Below are 22,297 nucleotides of genomic sequence, written 5' to 3'. Positions count from 1 at the left end.
CAGCCTGGCCAACATAGTGAAACCCCATCTCTACTAAAAATAAAAAATTAGCTGGGCACGGTGGTGTGCGCCTGTAGTCCCAGCTACTTGGGAGGCTGAGGCAGGAGAATCATCTGAACCTTGCAGGTGGAGGTTGTGTTGAGTCAAGATCGCACCACTACACTCTAGCCTGAGCAACAGAGCAAGGCTCTATCTCAAAAAAAAAAAAAGAGTAAAAAGAAGTATATGCAGGCCTGGGTGCCATGGCTCACGCCTGTAATCTCAGCACTTCAGGAGGCCAAGGCGGGTGGATCACTTGAGGTCAGGAGTTCAAGTCCAGCCTGGATGACATGGCAAAACCTCGTCTTTACTGGAAATACAAAAATTAACTGGATATGATGCTGTACTCCTGTAATCCCAGCTACTCAGAAGGCTAAGACAGGAGAATAGCTTGAACCTGGGAGGCAGAGGTTGCAGTGAGCTTAGATTGCTCCACTGCTCTCCAGCCTGGGCAACAGAGTGAGACTCTGTCTCAAAAAAAAAAAAAAAAAAGTATATGCCATGACCATGTGGGATTATTTTGAATATTAAAAAATCAGTTAACTCTTCACATCAAGAGGCTAAAGAAAAAATTCATATGATCATACCAATAGATGTAGAAATAGCATTTGATAAAATCCAGCACCCATTTATTATAAAAATCTCTCAGCAAACTATGAATAGAGGGGAACCTCTCCTCAACTTGATAAAGAATATCTACAGAAAATCTACAGCTAACATCATACTTAATGGTGAGAAACTAGATTCTTTCTCCTGAAGATTAGGAACAAGGCATGGGTGTTGTCTCTTTTTTCAACATTGACCTTGGCTGCGCACAGTGACTCATGCCTGTAATCCCAGCTCTTTGGGAAACTGAAGTGGGCAGATCACCTGAGGTCAGGAGTTCGAGATTAGCCTGGCCAACATTGTGAAACTTCATTTCTAATAAAAATACAAAAAAATTAGCCAGACGTGGTGGCAGGTGCCTGTAATCCCAGCTACTTGGGAGGCTGAGGCAGGAGCTTGAACCCGGAAGATCCTGTGAGCCAAGACCATGCCATTGCACTCTAGCCTGGGCAACAACACGAGCCTGTCTCAAAAAAACAAAAAAACGAAAAAACCCATTGACCTAACTAATGCAGTAAGATAAGAAACGGAAATAAAAGGTATAAAGATTGGGATGAAAGAAACAAAACTGTCTTTGTTAACAGATGACCTGGTCATCTATGTAGAAAATCTAAATGAATCAGCAAAAAAATCTCCTAAACTGATAATATGAATATAAGAAAGCTGTAGGATACAAGGTTAATATACAAACATTAGCCATATTCCTGTATACCAGTAACAAACAACCGGAGTTTGAAATTAAAAACACATTTTCATTATGTTAACATTCCAGTGAAACACGTAGGTATAAATGTAACAAAAACGTAAAAAAAATCTATATGAGGAAAATTGCAAAATTCTAATGAAATAAGTGAAAGAACAACTATACAACATAATCTGAATCAGAATCTCTGCCCATTATTTTGTGGGTATTGACAAACTGCTTCTGAAGTTTACATGGAAAGGTAGAAAACCCAGAAATAGCTAATACAATAATGAAGGAAAAGAAAAAAGTCAGATGGCTGATGTTATTTGACCAAGGCTTATTAGAAAGTTGCAGTAATCAAAACGGTATAGTCAAACAGAATAGCCTAGAAGCAGACTCACAGAAACATAGTCAACTTAAAACAGCAACTCAAAGTACTATAAATAAAAAACAAAAATTAGCCAACTGATCTTTGATAAAGGAGTACAGGAAATATGCTGGAGAAATGATAATCTTTTCAACAGTTGGTGCTGGAACAACTGGACATCCACATGCAAAAAAAATCCATCTGGACATAGACATTACACCCTTCACAGATTTCTGCCCTGTGAAAGACACTGTTAAGAGAATGACAAGATGAGCCAAATACTGGGAGAATTTTTTTTTTAATGTGATGGAGTCTCGCTCTGTCGCCCAGGCTGGAGGGCAGTAGTGTGGTCTCGGCTCACTGCACCTTCCATCTCCCGGGTTCAGGCAATTCTCCTGCCTCAGCCTCCCAAGTAGCTGGGACTACAGGCATACCTTGCCACATCCAGGTTATTTTTTGTATTTTAGTAGAGGTGGGGTTTCACTGTGTTGCCCAGACTGGTCGAGAACTTCTGAGCTCAGGCAGTCTGCCCACCTCGGCCTCCCAAAGTGCTGGGATTATAGGCATGAGCCACTGCACTTGGTCTGAGAAAATATTTTTAAAGGACCCACCTGATAAAGGATTACTATTCAAAATAAAAGCACTAAAACTTAAGAAAACAACCCAGTTAAAAAGTGGGCCAAAGACCTGAACAGACGTCTCACTAAAGAAGATGCACAGATGGCATGGCAAATAAAAACATATGAGAAGATATTCACCATCATATGTGTTTAGGACATTACAAGTTAAAACAACTATGAGATACCACTACATACCTATTAAGATGGCCATAATCCCAAACACCAGCAACACCAAATGCTGGCAGGAATGTGGGGCAACAGGAACTCTCATTCACTCACTGCTGGTGGCAACAGGAACTCTCATTGACTCACTACATACCTATTAGGATGGCCATAATCCCAAACACCAGCAACACCAAATGCTGTCAGGAATGTGGAGCAACAGGAACTCTCATTCACTCACTGCTGGTGGGAATGCAAAAGTGTACAACCACATTCTCTTACCCTACCATCAGCAATTGCGTTCCTTTTTATTTACCCAAATATGTTGAAAACTTATATTCACACAAAAGCCTCCATACAAATGTTTATAGCAGCTTTATGTATAATTACCAAAACCTGAATGCAATGAAGACCTTCAGTTGATGAGTGGACAAATAAACTGTGGTACACCTTGACAATGGAATAGTACTCAGTACTAAAAAGAAATGATCCACTAAGGCACATGGAAGAATCTTAAATGCATATTACCGAGTGAAAGAAGCTGATCTGAAAAGCCTACATACTGTAGGATTCCAACTCTGTGACATTTTGGAAAAGAAAACTGTGGAGACAGCAAAAGGATTAGTGATTGTCGGAATTGGGGAGAGATGAATAGGCAGGATACAGATTTTTAGGGCAGTGAAAGTATTCTGAATAATACTATTAATATCATGGGAGATACATGTCATTATACGTTTGTCCAAACCCATGGAATGTACAACACAGAGTGAACCCTAACGTAAACAATTGACTTTTGATGATAATGGTATATCAGTGTTTGTTCATCGATTGTAACAAATAATAACACCGTGGTGCATTATGTTGATAGGGAGGTTGTGCATATGTGGGGGAGGATAATATATAGGAAATATCTGTACCTTCCTTTTGATTTTGCTGTGAACCTAAAACTGCTATAAAAAAAAATAAAATATGGCCAGGCACAGTGGCTCATGCTTGTAACTCCAGCACTCTGGGAGGCTGAGGCAGGAGAATCACTTGAGTTTGAGACCAGCCTGAGCAATATATTGGAAGGCCCCCATCTCTACAAAAAATTTAAATAGTAGCTGATCATGGTGACATGCACCTTGATCATGTCCTAGCTACTTTGTGGGCAAAGGTGGGAGATTGCTTGAGCTCAGGAGATCAAGACTATAGTGAGCTGTGATAGCACCACTGCACTCCAGCCTGGGCAACAAAGAGAGATCTGTCTTAGAAAAAGAAAAAAAAAAAGAATCTTTTAAAAAATGCTTCTCAATAACAAAAAATAATGAACAGTAAAAAATAATGACCTTTGAAAAAGTAGGATAGGCTGGAAGGACTTTCCCAAATATGGGAAACGTTACCAGATTTAGCCTTTTAACTAAATTAGATTCATGTTTGGTGATAGGGAGAAGGTACTTCATTTCTAAACTGAAAGAAGGTGAGCAAAAGCATAAACTCTGGTTAAGCATGACTAGTGCACTTTGGGGATTCTGTGGGAAAGAATGGGAGATTAGAAATCATAATATTCTTTGATGAAGATTAGCACCCACTGGCTATCTGTAAGAGAGTTGAGTAGCTGACTGTCATGGATCAAGGTGTACAACTTCAGCATGTCTGACCAAGAGGACATCTGTATACTCTGCACATCAGATGTGGGTGGGTGGTGAGGTTGACTGCCTTTTATAGGATTGAGATGTCCAGATGGCCATGAGGGAGTTCTAATTACCACTGTGAGAGATGTTGATAGACCTGTTCAGTCTGGTGCTGAATTAATGCCCCCAAAGCTCTGTGCTCACATTTGAACCAGAAAAATACTTTGGCCTGTGAAGGGCCTGTAGTGGAGATGAGATGGAAGGGATGCTTGGTAAAGCTGGATAAGACCAAGGAAATGAAAAAATAGTGGGAAGAAATAGGAAAAAGGAGTGGGGGGGAGTAGGGAGAAGGGAGAAAGAAGAAACATTTAGGAAGTTCTGCTTTGTTGCTATATTCAACTCTGACTTCTATCAGTTAATTTGATGACTGAAGAGCTAATGTGGTTGACTTTGGAGAGAATGTTGAGGGGGAGAGGTTGCTATTTTATTTGTTCTGCTGGTTCTTGCACGAGTCCAGCTAGGTTTGTGATGTTGATGGGGAACAGTTTCCTTGAAGCCATAAACGAAGCCCATCCTCTTTTAGGAGAGAAGGAAGAGAGAGCAAAGTTAATATAATTATTATCTAACATCTCTAGGAACCAAAAGCTTTCACCAAGAATAACTAGTTACCATCAGTAATAATGTTTTACAATTTTTGTTCATAATTGTATCCAAGATAGGGTTTGAGTTTCTTTTAAAAGACCACTGAAGGCTTATATCTTATTTTGTTTTTAATTGTTCAAAACAAACACGTTAGCTCTGTAGAAGTTAAATATCACTTTGGAAGATGTACCAGAGGAATGGTTGGTTGTTGTTTTTAAATGGAATGTAAAGTTGAATTAGGTGGCTGGGCACAGTGGCTTACACCTGTAATCCCAGCACTTTGGGAGGCCACAGCCGGCTAATCACCTGAGGTAGGAATCCAAGACCAGCCTGGTAAACATGATGAAACCCCATTTGATCTTCTCTCTTTTTAATTTTTTTAATGTCCATAGCCATTTTTGGGTGTCGGCAGAGAAAAGGGGATGCTACTTGGTAACTAGTGTGTAGAGAACAGGGTTGCTGCTAAACATTCCACATGAAACCCTATCTTTACTAAAAAACTATACAAAATAAGCCAGGTGTGGTGGCGCATGCTTGTAATCCCAGCTACTTGGAAGGAGAATTCCAGCGGAGACAGGAGAATTGCTTGAACTCTGAAAGGAGGTTGTAGTGAGCTGATAATCACACCATTGCACTCAAGCCTGGGCAAGAAGAGTGAAACTTCATCTCAAAAAAAAAAAAAAAAAAAAGTGTAAATTAGGTAAATTAATTAGTTGGTAATCCAGAATTTGACCCTGGTTATTGAATTAATAAATACTTACTTGTACTTGGAAGTACTTCTTGAATATCTTATTCTGAATTTTGCGCTTTTATGAGAACCGTGCAGATATCAGGATGCACCAAGTATGTCCTGATTATACCGGTTGATAAATTCACCAGAAGTGGTGAAGGAGGCCAGGCACAGTGGCTCACACCTGTAATACCAGCACTTTGGGAGGCCAGGGTGGGTGGATCACTTGTGGTCAGGAGTTCAAGACCAGACTGGCCAACATGGCAAAACCCCATCTCTGCTAAAAATACAAAAGTTAGGTGGGCATGGTGACAGGCATCTGTACTCCCAGCTACTCGGGATGCTGAGGCATGAGAATCACTTGAACCCGGGAGGCAGAGGTTACAGTGAGCCAAGATGGTGACACTGCACTCTAGCCTGGGGGACAGAGAGAGACTTTGTCTCAAAAAAAAAAAAAGAGAGTGTTGAAGGAGTAAGAATACCAGCCATTTGTCTTCCTATTTGCATATAAAAGGGACAATGTTTAAATGTTAAACCTTTTTATCCAATGTTATATTTAAGTGCTTTTTTTTTTTTTTTGAGACGGAGTTTCGCTCTTGTTGCCCAGGCTGGAGTGCAATGGCGCGACCTCGGCTCACCGCAACCTCCACCTCCTGGGTTCAAGCAATTCTCCTGCCTCAACCTCCCGAGTAGCTGGGACTACAGGCGCATGCCACCACGCCCAGCTAATTTTTGTATTTTTAGTAGAAATGGGGTTTCACCATGTTGACCAGGATGGTCTCGATCTCGTGATCCGCCCACCTCGGCCTTCCAAAGTGCTGGGATTATAGGCGTGAGCCACTGCACCCGGCCTCTTTTTTTTTTTTTTTTCGAGATGGAGCCTCGCTCTGTGCCAGGCTGGACTGCAGTGGTGCATCCTCGGCTCACTGCAACCTGCAATTCCCTCGTTCAAGTGATTCTCCTGCCTCAGCCTCCTGAGTAGCTGGGATTACAGGCACACACCACCATGCCCAGCTAAGTTTTGTATTTTTAGTAGAGATGGGATTTCATCATGTTGGCCAGGATGTCTTGAGCTCTTGACCTCGTGATCTGCCTGTCTCGGCCTCTCAAAGTGCTGGGATTACAGGTGTGAGCCATCGTGCCTGGCTATTTAAGTACTTTTCAACATTAATGCCAAAATGATTTTATACCAGCTGTATAGATTTGCCTCTTAATGCACTGTAGCTATCATTTTGATTTCCTGCATATACTTAAACACAATTATACTTTGAAATTTAAATTAGTAATTTAAGTTCTTAAGCGTAGTTTCATGCTATATTACGTTTTTTGCAGTAGTGCTGTCACCCACTCAGATTATCCTTTTTTAGTAAGCTATAGAAGTTTAAATTATTAGGATAGTATTTCCATCTTTTCTGCCAGGAAATGTTTTCTTCATGAGTGTTACTTATTTTCTGATTAGTGGAATGCTTAAAACTGACCACAGGTGGGGTGGGAGTATTGCAAGGTGTCATCAGTAAGCACTAGACCAGGAGTAAAAAAGATGTGACTTCTAGTTGTAATTCTGCCACATAATAAATTACTGATTGGCCTTCAGCAAATAACAGAATCACTGGGCCTCTGATGTTTTTGTTTTGATTAATTGTGGTAAAATACCAAATTTATCGTAACCATTTGTAAGTGTACAGTTCACTGGCAATAAGTATATTCACACGCATCACCACTGTTTACCTCTAGAACTTTTTTCATCTTGCAGAACTGAAACTCTGTACCCATTAATAATTCTCCATTCTGCCTCACCCCAGCCATTGGAAACCACCATTCATCGTCTCTGATTTTGACTGCCTTAGGTACCTCACATAAGTGGAATTATATGGTATCTGTCCACTTAGGACTACTTTATTTTGCGTAACATTATCAAAGTTCATCCATATTGTAGCGTGTATCAGAATTTCCTTTCTTTTAAAGGCTGAATAATCTTTTTTCGTATGTATACACTACATTTTGTTCATTTGAAAGTGGGCCCTTGGGTTACTTCCACCTTTTGGCTGTCGTGAGTAATGCTGCTATCAATCAACATGGGTATACAAATATCTGTTTGAGACCCTGCTTTCAGATCTTGAGAATATATACCTAGAAGTAGAGTTGCTGGATCATTTGTCAATTCTGTGTTTAATTTTTTGTGGAATCATATTGTTTTCCATAGCAGCTGCACCATTTACCTTCCCAACAGCACACAAGGGTTCTAATTTCTCCATGTCCTCACCAACATTTGGTATTTCTGGTATCTCTAGGAAGCAAAGCTTTCACCAAGAGCAACTAAAGATTTTTTTTTTTTATAGTAGCTGTCCTAATAGGTGTGAGGTGGTATCTCATTTTGGTTTGAGTTGCATTTGCCCAGTGATTAGTAATGTTGAGTATCTTGTTAAGTGCTAATTGGCCATTTGTATTTTTATAGAAATGTCTATTCAAGTCCTTTGCCCATTTTAAAATCACATTGTGTTTTCTGTTGTTGAGTTGTAGGAGTTTTTTATTTCTATTTTTGAGACAGAGTTTCGCTCTTGTTGCTCAGGCTGGAGTACGATGGTGTGATCTTGACTCACTGCAACCTCTGCCTTGTGGGTTCAAGCGATTCTCCTGCCTCAGCCTTTCGAGTAGCTGGGATTACAGGCATGCGCCACCACACCTGGCTAATTTTGTATGTTTAGTAGAGACAGGGTTTCTCCATGTTGGTCAGGCTGGTCTCGAACTCCTAACCTCAGTCGATCTGCCTGCTTAGCCTCCCAAAGTGCTGGGATTACAGGTGTGAGCCATTGCACCCGGCTGGAGTTCTTTATATATTTGAGATATTAACCCCTTAAGGCATATACGATCTGTACATACTTTCTTTCATTCCATAAGTAGCCTTTTCACTCTGTTGATTGTTTCATTTGATGCACAGAAGTTTTTAACTCTCATGTGCAATTAATTTTATTTGCTTTTGGTGTCATATCTGAGAAACCATTGCCAAATCCAATCTGATAAAGCTTTTCCCTTGTGCTTTTTTCTAAGAATTTTATAGTTTTATCTCTTATGTTTAGGTTTTTGATCCATTTTGAGTTAATTTTTGTGTATGACATAAGATTAAGGGTCCAACTTCATTCTTTTGCATGTGGATATGCAGTTTTCTCAGCATCGTTTTTTGAAAAGACTGTCACCATTGAATTGTTTTGGCACCCTTGTTTAAATCGTTTGACTGTACACACAAGGTTTGTTTCTGGACACTTTCTTCTATTCAATTGGTCTATATATCTGTCTTTCTGCCAGTACAACACTATTTTGATTGCTGTAGCTTTGATTACTGTAACTTTGAGATAACTTTTTTTTTTTTAGATGGAGTCTCGCTCTGTCACCCAGGCTGGCTGGACACAGTCTTGGCTCACTGCAGCCTCCACCCGCTGAGTTCAAAGGATTCTCCTGCCTCATCCTCCTGAGTAGCTGGGACCACAGGGGTGCACCACCATGCCTGGCTGATTTTTTGTACTTTTTGTAGAGACAGGGTTTCCAGTTGGCCAATCTGGTCATGGACTCCTGACCTCAGGTGATCTGCCTGCCTCTGCCTCCCAAAGTGCTGGGATTACAGGCAGGAGTCACCACACCAGGCCACTTTGTGATAAGTTTTGACATCAGGAATAAGTCTTCTTTTTCAAAATTATTATTTATTTATTTTTTTATTCTTCATCCTATCATGGGATTTCAAAATTGTTTTCACCGTTCAAAATATTTAGCTCTTAGTGACACTAAGATTGATTAATCAAAGGATTCAGGTGGTAACAGCCTGATCCCTCCATTGCAGAGGTCCTACCCATCTAATCAACATTTTGCATAATGGTTTCATCCACTTGTGATGATTGCCTAAATCATTTAATTAGAAGTTACACAGTACTGATTCCTTCTACTTTTATTAGCTGGAATTCTTTTGAAGGGCAGGGAATCCTTTTCTTCATCAACAGTGGCCTATCTTGAAATTTAATTTCTTCCAGAAAGGCTGGCCACATGCGTAATTCTTTACCTTTAATTTTCAGTTGTTAGAGTAAGAAGGTGATACTCTTGTTGCTTGCAATGAAACTAATGAATGAAGAAGAATTAAGGATTCGGTTTGATTTCCCCCTTTTTGTAGGTGTTACTATAAACTCTTAGATTTTATATATAAAACCTGTTTTAGTTCATTGCAGATAGGGGCTAAGGAATCTGTATTTTTAACACACAAACCACATGATCTTGATGTAGGTGGTTGATCTGCAGAGCACACTCCTATAAAGTAGTGTTATGGATTCTAAAACAGTTACTGTTTTGTTGTGTATATCTTCCCTACCAGAGATGGTATACATTAACAAGCTAGTGTTGTATTATCAAAGGCAGATGTTATCAACATAATTTATCATTATTTTTAAATTTATTATTATATTTGAGACAGGGTCTCCCTTTGTCATCCAGGCTGGAGTGCAGTAGCACAGTCAGAGCTTACTGTAGCCTCAAACTTTCGGGCTCAAGCAGTCCTGTCACCTCAGCCTCCTGAGTAGCTGGGACTACAGGCATGTACCATGATGCCCAGCTAATTTTTACGTTTTTTTTATAGAAATGGAGGTGTAGCTATTTTGCCCAAGCTGGTTTCAAACTCCTGGGCTCAAGAGATCCTTCCACCTCAGCCTCCTGAGAGCCTGGAGACTACAGGCATGCACCAATGTGCTCTGCAACAATTTATATTTAAATTAGCAATATTAAAAGTTAACACATCTTAGTAATGAGGTCTTGTCTGCCTCCAATTTACTGTCGTTGTTATAGTTCTCCAGGTTAAATTAGACATACTTGATCCTCAGACATTACCCTTAACAGTGACTTTTCCAACAGGGCCACACAGTGAACAGTTTTTTAATGCTACTTATGGTGCTAAGTACTTTCACATTAATAACTTGCTCCTTATTGAGCGCCGACCTTGTGTCAGTCACCATCCTAGGGAATTTACCTAACTCCATTTTTGCTGTGTCCCTGCCTTGACCTAACTTTATTTTTTGAATACATGAAACATTTTTATTCCTAAGTCAAAACTTATTTAGATGAATATAATATATATCCATCCCTGCCCCCTTCAGCTAGTCCCATCCTCCTGCTATATGGTACTCATTTTTATTTATTCATTTGTGGTTTATTTATTTGTTGTTTTTTTCTTTTAGCAAACACTAGCAAATGTGTGTAAATTTGCCCCTTTTCTAACGTGAACTTATTGTAACTATAGATACTGATCTGCATCTTTTTTTTTTTTTTTTTTAAAGATAGAATCTTGCTGTGTCACCCAGGCTGGAGTGCAGTGGTTGGATCTTGGCTCACTGCAAGCCCTGCCTCCCAGGTTCAAGTGATTCTCCTGCCTCAGCCTCCCAAGTAGCTGGGCCTATAGTCCTGTGCCACCACATTCAGCAAATTTTTGTGTTTTTATTAGAGATGGGGTTTTACCATATTGGCCAGGCTGGTCTCAAACTCCTGACCTCAGGTGATCCACCCACCATGACCTCCCAAAGTGCCGGGATTACAGGCGTGAGCCACTGTGCCTGGCCAGTTTTTTTCACTTAATATGGATATCCTAGAGATATATAGGTAATAGAGACCAGATGTGGTGGCTCATGCCTGTTGTTCCAACATTTTGTAAGGCTGATGCAGGAGGATCACATGAGCCCAGGAGTTCAAGGACAGCCTAGGCAACAAAGGGAGACCCCATCTCTACAAAAAATAAAAAATCAGTCAGGCATGGTGGCAAGTGCCTACATGTAGTCCCAGCTACTTGAGAGGTTGAGGTGGATCACTTGAGCCCAGGAGGTCGAGGTTACAGTGAGCCATTATCGTGCCACTGCACTCCATCTAGCCTGAGTGACAGAGTGAGATTTTCTGTCTCAAAAAAAAAAAAAAAAAAAAAAAAAAGGTAATAGAAATCTTCATTTCTTCTGTGATGTAGAAGAAATTAAGATTCTTCTATATCTATATTCTGTGTACCTGTCGATGGCCATTTAAGTTGTTTTAAATTTCTTGCTGTTACATATAATGCAGGGTTCTTACATTTTCCTCTTCTAGCTTCTTCTTCATCTCTCTGCCCTCCATCATAGCAAAACTTCTTTGCAAATGTACCAATAATAATTGTATCCACCTCCTGATCTCTTACCCTCACAAATTCACAAATTCTTTCTATGTAGGTGTCTATCCCCATTATTGCACTGAAACTAACTGCTCTTTTCAAGCTCTCAAGTGACCTTTGTGTTGCGACATCCAATGGTTTGTCCTTAGTCCTCTACTGACTTGACTTATTAGCAGCACTGGACCCAGCTGGTGACTCTGTTCTCTTGTGCTTGTCACTAGGCTTCTAGATCACCATACACTCTGGTTTTCCTTTATTGTCAGGGCTGTTCCTTCTCTATCTTTTCTGATGCCCTTATTATTGAATGAATACATCTCTTTTCCTTCCTTATGGAATCAGCTGATGGCTAAGCCAGATAGGCCCATTTCAGGGCAAGACATTCATACAAGAGGGAAGACTGGAAAGAAAGGGGTGATGGAGTCTCTGCATCTATGAGCTGGAGTGGGGAAGAGGAAGAGAGGAAGGCATCTAGGTTCAAAGATCACCAGGAACAAGCCTGTAGTCTGACAAAATCAGATTATTGATGTGATGCAGTGAGTAAAGGCACTTCAGAGGAACTGTGGAGGAAGGAAGCATCTTTTGTAGGGCTTGAGTTCTAGCTAAAGGATTCTGAGGAAGCTTTAAGGGATGCTTGCGGGGATGGGGATCATTCTGGATTGGCTGCTGTTTCTGAGGCAGGATTAGGTGAAACAGAACAATTAGGGTTTAGGTATTGACATGAAGCAAGGGCAGTTTAGCAGTTGGGTATCCTCAGTAATAGATGACTTTTGCAAACCAGGTCTGGAAGCATTATTAGTACTAAAGCAGTAGACACACAGAGAGGGTCATTAGAACATTTTACTGCTGCCACATGACCTTTGGAGAAATAATATTCTCTGTTAACTTTGTGTCTGTCCTCCCAGTCCAATTATGGGAGAGTTGCTTTTTCCTTTTTTATTCTGAGCTGATTTTCATTTTTCAGTCCTAGACAGGTTTTTACTCTTAATTTCATGGCACTGATTTCCTGGATTTGGGAAGCAGGGATCTTTGTTTCCTAAGATTTTAGGGAAATAAGTGATTAAATGATTGCTATACTCCCTCCCTCCCCATGTTTAAGAGAAAATCTCATATTTTTGAAATAGGGCATGATGTGGAAAAATTGTGCAATAGGAATAGCTTCTTTGTTGTTTCCCCTTCAACTCTCCTTTCAATGACCTTTCTTAGGCTTCTCTTCTCCCCTGTGTGAACTTGTGCCCATCGGTTGATCTGATTTGTTGCTCTGATGATTAGATTTAAGGTAGCTTAATATGTTTCTTTTTTTAATTTTTAAATTTTTTTTAATTAAAAAAATTTTTTTGAGTTTGAGTCTCCTCTTGTAGCACAGGCTGGAGTGCAATGGTGTGATCTCAGCTCACTGCAGCAACCTCCACCTCCTGCGTTCAAGTGATTCTGCCTCACCCTCCCGAGTAGCTGGGATTACAGGCCTGTGCCACCATGCCCAGCTAATTTTTGTATTTTTAGTAGAGATGGGGTTTTACCATGTTGGTCAGGCTGGTCTTGAACTCCTGACCTCAGGTGATCCACCCACCTCGGCCTTCCAAAGTGCTGGGATTACAGGCATGAGCCACTGCGTCCAGGCCTCTTAATATGTTTTTTGAGGGGCATTTGCATTTTAAAAGGAGATTCCTGGGAATAATGCTAAATACTAAGGAACATGTTTCTAATGCACATTTGAGGTAAGAGGTGGTAGGAAGTGAGGAATGGGTAGGGATGCAGAGTTCCCACTATCTAACATCCATTTACTTATTTGTTCAATCCCAGTATACATGGACAACAGTTTCAGAATTGTTAACCTATATCCCATCAGAAACAAATTTACCAGTTGGGAATATTGCACTGATGTTTACAATTTTATTTTACTTGACAAATTGTGAATGTGTATATGCTGATTATGATGTGATTTGACCTATGATACTAGCTTTTACATGTATGCAGACATTTTTTAACAATCTGACCATAATCTGTGATGTCTTTGTATGTTAGTATGAATCATTAAGATTATGAATGTGGGCTCTAAGTTAAACATTTTCCTTTTATTCTCTTACACTTATTTTTAAATTTTTTTTTTTTTTTTTTTTGAGACAGGGTCTCACTGTGTCACCCAGGCCAGAGTGCAGTGATGCAGCCTTGGCTCACTGCAGCCTCCACCTCCTAGGTTCAAGTGATTCTCATACCTCAGCCTCCCGGGTACCTGGGACTACGGGTGCGCACCACCACGTGTGACAAATTTTTGTATTTTTAGTAAGGATGGGTTCACCATGTGCCCAGGCTGGTCTGGAACTCCTGACCTCAAGTGATCTGCCTGCTTTGGCCTCCTAAAGTGTTGGTATTACAGGCGTGAGCCACTGCACCTGGCCTCTTTTACACTTATAGTCCAAGACTAAGAAATAGGAAAGCTATTTTTTCTCTTTAGTAATTTATTATATATTTCTACTAAAGGAAGTTTATACTTTAATAATGAGATTTTGTCATCTGTAAAAGGGAGAAGTTGAATGAGACAACATTTATAGTACCTTCTAGCTCTAATGATCTGGCTCTGGTGCTTTTTATTTTTATTATTATTTTTTGAGACAGGATCTCACGCTGTTGCCCAGGCTGAAGTGCAATGGTGCAGTCATGGTGCACTGCAACCTTGACCTCCCAGGTTCAAGCTATCCTCCCACCTCAGCCTCCCAAGTAGCTTGGTCTACAGGCATGTGCTACCACACCTGGCTAGTTTTTGTATTTTTTATGGAAACAGTGTTTCACCTTGTTGCCTAAGCTGGTGTTGCCATAGGCTGGTCTCAAAATCCTGAGCTCAACCAATTTGCTCACCTTGGCTTCCCAAAGTGCTGGATTATAGATGTGAGCTGCTGTGCCTGGCCTTGGCTGCTTTAAAAAAAAATCTCCTTAAGGCCAGACATTTTAAAATCAGGGTCTCCATTTGCCTACCGAGTTCTTATTGTGTTCCCATGGCACATGGTTCTACCTCCTTGGCTACTTCTCTGGGACATTTTATGGTCCATTCTTATTATTGGTGCCAAAGATCATATGAGACAGAGTTTTGCTCTTGTTGCCCAGGCTGAGCACCATATGATTATTGGTGCCAAAGATAATGTGTCTGTGGGTAAAGATGGCCTGGGAAATGGGACTGACTTAACCATAGCTTTAGTTCCCTGCATGCTTGGGTTCCCGTGTTCCTATTAGGGAGAAGTAGTTGTGAGTTTTAAACCTATACTAAAAGCTGGGTGTTCTTAGTCTGCTGTAACTTGAATTATGACCTTGAGCCCATCACTTTTACCTCTAGACTTCAGATTTTTTAAATCTAGAAAATGAAGCAGTTTCATTGGATGATCTCTTCCACTTGTGGTTTTGCTATCACAGACGATAAAATATCTAGCTAGCAGCTAGTTCTTATCTCAGGAATCAAGGCATTCTGGTAAGCACTGGGAATGGTCATTGTCTATGAAACAAGCTTATTGGGCCATCTCTACCTTTTCTTTACTTTTTCATTTGTTTCATTAAAAATAACACAGTAGGGAGAGAGAGATCCAAGATGGCTGATCACTAGCAGCTCAGGATTGCAGCTCCCACTGAAAGAGCAGAGAACGAGAGGATGCCACACTTTCAGATCAATTTTTGTTGCTCACACACCAGGAGATTCCCAGCGGAGGAGCCCCACGTGTCGCCAGTGTGATTCTTGAGGCCGGTGAGGTGGTTTTGCCGCTGCCTTGGTGTGGCGGTTCTTGGTGCAGAGTCAGAAAAGCACCATCAATCTTAAAGCCGCTGTTTTGGCCGGAGCAGTGGGTTGCTCAGATTCTAGCGCCGGGAATCAACAAGTTGGACATCCATTCAGAAACCCAGCTATAAAGACGGTAATTATAAAGACCACAGATGGATAAATCTATAAAGAAGGGAAGAAAACAGCCTAAAAAGGCTGAGAATACCCAAAATCAGAATGCCTCTCCCTCTACAGGGGATCACAGTTCCTCATCAGAAACAGAACAAGGCCTGATGGAGAAAGACTGTGTTCCATTAGCAGAAGCTGGGCTTTAAAAAGTGGATGATAAGAAACTTCTGGGAATTAAAAGAACTTGTTCTAACCCAATGCAAAGAAACCAAGAACTTTGAAAAAAGGTTTGAAGAAATGTTAACAATAACACACAATTTAGAGAGGAATATAAGTGAATTAATGGAGCTGAAAAATACAACACGAGAACTTCGCAAACTATGCACAAGTTTTAACAGCCTAATCAATCAAGCAGAAGAAAAGATATCAGAGGTCGAAGATCAACTTAATGAAATGAAACAAAAAGACAAGATTAGAGAAAAAAGGATAAAAAAGAACGAGCAAAGTCTCCAAGAAATATGGGACTATGTGAAAAGACCTAATCTACGTTTGATAGGTGTACCTGAATGTGACGAAGAGAATGAATCCAAGCTGGAAAATACGCTTCAGGATATTATTCAGGAAAACTTTCCCAACCTAGCAAGGCAGGACAATATTCAACTCCAGGAAATACAGAGAACACCACAAAAATATTCCTCAAGAAGACCAACCTCAAGGCACATAATCGCCAGATTCACCAGGGTTGAAATGAAAGAGAAAATATTGAGGGCAGCCAGAGAGAAAGGTCAGGTTACCCATAAAGGGAAGCCCATCAGACTCACAGCAGATCCCTTAGTAGAAACCCTACAAGCCAGAAGAGAGTGGGGGCCAATATTCAACATCCTCAAAGAAAAAAACTTTCAACCCAGAATTTTACATCCAGCCAAACTAAGCTTCATAAGCGAAGGAAAAATAAAATCTTTTGTCAACAAGCAAGCACTCAGAGATTTCATCACCACCAGGCCTGCTTTACAAGAGCTTCTGAAAGAACCACTACAAATAGAAAGGAACAACCAGTATCAGCCTTTCTAAAAAAATACCAAAAAATAAAGAACATCAACATAATTAAGAAATTGCCTCAACTAATGGGCAAAACAGCCAGCTAACATTAAGTGACAGTATCAAACACACATATATTGTTATTAATTCTAAATTTAAATCAACTAAATCCCCCAATCCAAAGACACAGACAGGCAAAAAAAGCCAAGACCCATTGGTATGCTACATCCAGATCTATCTCACATGCAAGGATACATAAAGACTCAAAACAAAGGGATGGTGAAAAATTTACCAACCAAATGGAGAGCTAAAATAAATAAATAGAAAGCAGGAGTTGCAATTTTTGCTGATAAAGTAGATTTCAAAGCAACAAAGATCAAAAGAAGCAAAGAAGGATATTACATAAAGATAAAAGGATCAATGTAATAAGAAGAGCTAAAGATCCTAAACATATATGCACCCAATACAGAAATACCCAGATATATAAGACTTACAAAGAGACTTGGACCCCCACACAATAATAGCGGGAGACTTCAACATCAATATTAGATAGATCAATGAGAAAGAATGTTAGCATCGATATCCAGGACTTGAACTCAGATCTGGAACAAGTAGACTTAATTAACATTCATAGAACTCTCCACTTTAAATACACAAAATATACACTCTTATCAGAGTACTACATCACATGTATTTACAGGTTTAAATGAAATATTGGTTGGCTGCTTGTTAATTATTTTCTTCCCTCATTTTTTTTTTTTTTATATCTCTATTATTAAATCCAATTACAGGCATACCCAGTTTTAGACTGCATTCTAGCCCGGGCAATAAAGCAACACCCCTGTTCTCTCTCCCTCTTCCTCTTCCTCTTTCTTCCTTTCCTTCATTCTTTTTCTTTCTTTTTTTTTTTTTTTTTTTTTTTCTTTATTTCCTCGTTCTTAAAAAAAAAAAAAAAGAAAAGAAAAATAATAATAATACAGTAGGGCCGGGCGCAGTGGCTCACACCTGTAATCCCAGCACTTTGGGAGGCCGAGGCAGGTGGATCACGAGGTCAAGAGATCGAGACCATCCTGGTCAACATGGTGAAACCCCGTCTCTACTAAAAATACAAAAAATCAGCTGGGCATAGTGGCGCGTGCCTGTAATCCCAGCTACTCACTAGGCTGAGGCAGGAGAATTGCGTGAACCCAGGAGGCGGAGGTTGCGGTGAGCCGAGATCGCGCCATTGCACTCCAGCCTGGGTAACAAGAGCGAAACTCCGTCTCAAAAAAAAAAAATAATAATAATAATACAATAGGCTGGGCACGGACTTATGCCTGTAATCTCAGCACTTTGGGAGGCCAAGGCGGGCGGATCACAAGGTCAAGAGATCGAGACCATTCTGGCCAACATGTTGAAACCCTGTCTCTACTAAAAAATAAAAAAAAAAAATAGCTGGGCGTGGTGGCTGACGCCTGTATTCCTAGCTACTTGAGAGGCTGAGGCAGGAGAATTGCTTGAACCCAGGAGGCAGAGATTACAGTGAGCCGAGATTGTGCCACTGCCCTCCAGCCTGGCGCCTGGCAACAGAACAAGACTGGTCCCCCCCCTAAAAAAAATACAGTAGGCAGGGGGTGGACACATTCTGGAATATAAAGTCTAGAAGTGGTGCAATATGGCTGAGATTGTACCATGTCGAAAGTATATTTTGCTGTTCGTGATGATGCATTGCAGCGGTAACTTAGGAGGGTATTTATTGTTGGTGTTTATAAATCAATGGCTTCTCAAATGACCTTCCTTTTATAGCTACTATGTAGATTCTATGTACAGAACCAAGCAATAGCCAAGGCAAAGAGAAGGGGAGCTGACTTAAGTATAATAAGATCTGGTGAGTCATACTAAAGACATTTTTGGCCAGTACAATGGCTTATGCCTGTAATCCTAATACTTTGAGAGGCTGAAGCAGGAGGATTGCTTGAGCCCAGGAGTTTGAGACCAGCCTGGGCAACATAGTGAGACCTCATATCTACTAAAAATTTAATTAAAAAAATAAAAGACATTGGCCAGGCATGGTGGCTCATGCCTGTACAAGCCCAGCACTTTGGGAGGCTAAGGCAGGCGGATCACCTGAGTTTGGGAGTTTGAAACCAGCCTGACCAACATGGAGAAACCCTGTCTGTACTAAAAATACATAAGCCAAGCGTGGTGGTGCATGCCTGTAATCCCAGCTACTTAGGAGGCTGAGGCAGGAGAATTGCTTGAACCCTGGTGGTGGAGATTGCGGTGAGCCAATATCGTGCCATTGCACTCCAGCCTGGGCAACAAGAGCAAAACTCCATCTCAAAAAAGAAGGAAAAAAAAAAAAAAAAAAAAAAAAAGACATAAGAAAGAAGGAGGGAGGGAAACAAGGTCTCTCTCTGTTGTCCAGAGTGGTCTCGAACTCCTGGGCTCAAGTGATCCTCCTGCCTCAACCACCCAGAGTGCTAGAATTACAGGTGCTGGCCACTGCACCCAGCCTAAAAGATGCTTTCATTCTCAAAGGGGGAAAGGGGTGATGACAGGTCATTAGTCTTATTTATGGATAATAGCTTTCAGAATGGCTTTCTCATAAGCATTTAGTTTCCTGAGCTAAGAGAATGAAGCATATGACCTGTAGCTGAGCAGCTGAGTGTGCCAAATCTATCATGTACTTACAGAAGAATTTATTTTTGAAACAGATGGGTGGTAGACAAGAAGTGGGAGTAAATGTACAGGTTGAGTATCCCTTATCTGAAATGCTTGGGACCAGAAGTGTTTCAGATTTTAGATTATTTTGGATTTTTGAATATTTGCATTATACCAGTTCATCATCCCTAATCCAAAAATCCAAAATCTGAAATGATTCAATGAGCTTTTCTTTTGAGTGTCAGATTGGTCGTCAAAAAATTTCAGATTTCCGAATTAGGAATACTCAGCCTGTATTGTAAGACAGGGCATATCTGTTTGGGAAAAATAAATAGTAGAGTGAAGGAATGCTTGTTAGAAAGCTAGGATAGGAGAGCATGGAATGAATCTCCGTCAGGCTGCCTCCTATTGGATTGACCCACTTCATTGGATTGATTTATGAGGTTGAGCAAGCGTTGGACACAGATCCTCTGACCCACTATTTCTGGCACTGTCCCAGATTTTCAAGGGAAGTGGCACACTACATGTGCAGTGTTAAGAGGTTTAACTTTTATGATGCTAGTTTTCATGAGGATTTATATTTTCTTTAATGATAAGTGTATCTGGAATGAATGCCCATCCTGTGAGTCATACCAGTGCTGCTAGTGGCTTTAATTTCCTATTCTCAGAAGAGAAAGAAGTTGCTAATTCCAGGAGTGAACAGCAGATGTCACTGCATCTCCACTTACTAGGGTCTGACTCCACTGTTTGGATACAACCAGTTCTTAATACAGCTCCCAAACCACTAAGTTTATGTTTTTATGGCTGTGTAATACTCTTAAGATTCCCTTCTTCTTCTTCATCCTTTTTTTAAAGATAGGCTCTCACTCCGTCGTCCAGGCTGGAGTTTAGGGGAATGATCTCAGCTCATACAACCACCACTTCCCAGGGTTCAGGCAATTCTCCCATCTCAGCCTCCTGAGTAGCCGGGACTGCAGGTGTGCACTACCACACCCAGCTAATTTTTGTATTTTTAGTAGAGACAGAGTGTCGCCATGTTGGCCAGGCTGGTCTCAAACTCCTGACCTCAAGTGATCTACCCACCTCGGCCTCCTGAACTTTTGGGATCACAGGCATGAGCCACCGTGCCCAGTCAGGCTCCCTTCTTTTGATATACATCCCAAATTAAAAATTTAGAATAAACACAGCCTAAGAGAGTTTCCCTTAGTTTCCCTCACTACTTGTTTTTAGCGTTTGTTCTAGGCTTGTATATTATCTATGTTTCTGGATAGCTAACTAATGGAATGTATTTACCTTTTTCTATCAACCTTTCAACAGTTATTTAGGAGCCTAGACAATTTTTCATATTTGTTTTCAGTAGGGCTCACACAGTTAAAAGCTTCTTGGCCTTTCTGTGTTTTGCTTTTTGAAAACCTTCCAGCAGGAATGTACTTGTCACTGTTCTCTGGAGTGAGGTGCTGACCATCAAAGGGAACCACTACTTTCTTTTCTTATTTGAACCCTTAGCTTTGGCAGTTGAGCAAATCAAGAACTGAACTATGACCAAATGTCCCGTGGTGCATGCATCTTTTTAAAAATACATTTATGGTTTAAGTGTGGATAGGTGGTAGGGCATTCCCTATATAGCCATGTAATGTTTAATGACATTTCAGTCAATGATGGTAGTCTCATAAAATTATAATGGAGCTGAAAAATTCCCACTACCTAATGACGTTGTAGCTTCCATAAATTGTAGTTTATTTTTTAATGAATTTGGTGTAGCCTAATTGTAGAGTGTTTATGAAGTCTACATTAATGTTGAGTAATGTCTTATACTGCCACACTAACTCACTGACTAACCCAGATCAACTTCTAGGCTTGAAAGCTCCATTTGTAGTAAGTTCCCTAGACAGGTATATCATTTTTTATCTTTTTCGTAACATATCTTTACAATTCTGTGTTTAGATAGCTTTTTTTATTTTTTAATTTTTTTTTTAAATTTGAGACAGAGTCTCACTCTGTCACCTAGACTGGAGTGCAGTGGCACAATCTTAGCTCTGCCTCCCAGGCTCAAGCAATTCTCCTGAGTAGCTGGGATTACAGGCGCCTGCCACCATGCCTGGCTAATTTTTGTATTTTCAGTAGAGAGTCAGAGTTTCACTGTGTTGGTCAGGCTGATCTCAAACTCCTGACCTCAAGTGATCTGCCTTCCTCAGCCTCCCAGAGTGTTGGGATTGCAGGTGTGAGCCACTGCCCCAGCTGTAAATTTTTTCTTTTTTTTTAAGACAGGGTGTTGCTCTGTTGCCTGGGTTGGAGTGCATTGGTGCAGTCACGGCTCACTGCAGCCTGTACCCCCTGGGCCTAAACGATCCTCCCACCTCTGTCCCCCAAGTAGCTGGGACTACAGGCAAGCACCACTGTGGCCAGCTAATTTTTAAATTTTCTTAGAGATGGGTCTCCCTGTGTTGCCCATACCGGTCTCAAACTCCTGGGCTCAAGTGATCCTCCTGCCTGAATCTCTCAGAGTGCCTAGAATTACAGGCATGAAAAACTGCACCTGGCCTTAGATACGTTTAGATACACATATACTTACTGTTGCATTACAGTTGCCTACAGTATTCAATACAGTAACAGTACAATAACATGCTGTACAGATTTGTAGCCTAGGAGCAATAGGCTATACCATATAGCCTAGGTGTGTAGTAGGCTATACCATCTAGGTTTGTATACTCTATGATGTTCACTCAGTGATGAAATTGCCTAATGATACATTTCTCAGAACATATCTTCATTAAGCAATGCATGACTGTATGACAGAAAAGCAAAGCAGTTGTTAAATTGGGTATTTTAGAAAGTCTGAGGCATACCGAATTCTTGGTGTCTTTTGGTCAAATAGAGTGAGAAAAATAGGGTGATAATATCTTCCATTTTGTCTAGATTAGTGCTGGTCCTTTGTAATTATTAATAGGCCCCTCTTTCACTCTCATTTGTCCTAGTTTGGACAGCATATGGTCATTCTAAATCGCCCCCAAAGGAAAGTAGGTTGATAAAGTTGCAATTCTCATAATTGTAAGCATTTTAAAACTCCAGAACTATGCCTGCCCTCAATTTTCTGAGTTAAATACATGCAAAATAAAGCGAAAAA

At 40.5% G+C, this 22,297-nt stretch overlaps 1 protein-coding gene and 1 long non-coding RNA gene across 5 annotated transcripts in view; both read left to right on the top strand.

Annotated features, from left to right (window-relative positions):
* ILRUN (inflammation and lipid regulator with UBA-like and NBR1-like domains) overlaps positions 1-22,297 on the top strand; it is a 113,119-nt gene that overhangs the window by 70,292 nt on the left and 20,530 nt on the right. The gene's annotated exons all lie outside the window — the stretch shown is intronic.
* Positions 1,072-5,234, top strand: LOC116533650. The gene is made up of 2 exons (XR_004261387.1): positions 1,072-1,110; positions 2,703-5,234. It is a non-coding gene; the product is annotated as an uncharacterized LOC116533650 (long non-coding RNA).

This window comes from Sapajus apella, unplaced genomic scaffold (assembly GCF_009761245.1).
Source record: "Sapajus apella isolate SASKATOON/1434 unplaced genomic scaffold, GSC_monkey_1.0 scaffold83, whole genome shotgun sequence".
Lineage (NCBI taxonomy): Eukaryota > Metazoa > Chordata > Mammalia > Primates > Cebidae > Sapajus > Sapajus apella.
The sequence above is the reverse complement of the archived record's forward strand: the minus strand, read 5'-3'. Positions and strand labels throughout refer to the sequence as shown.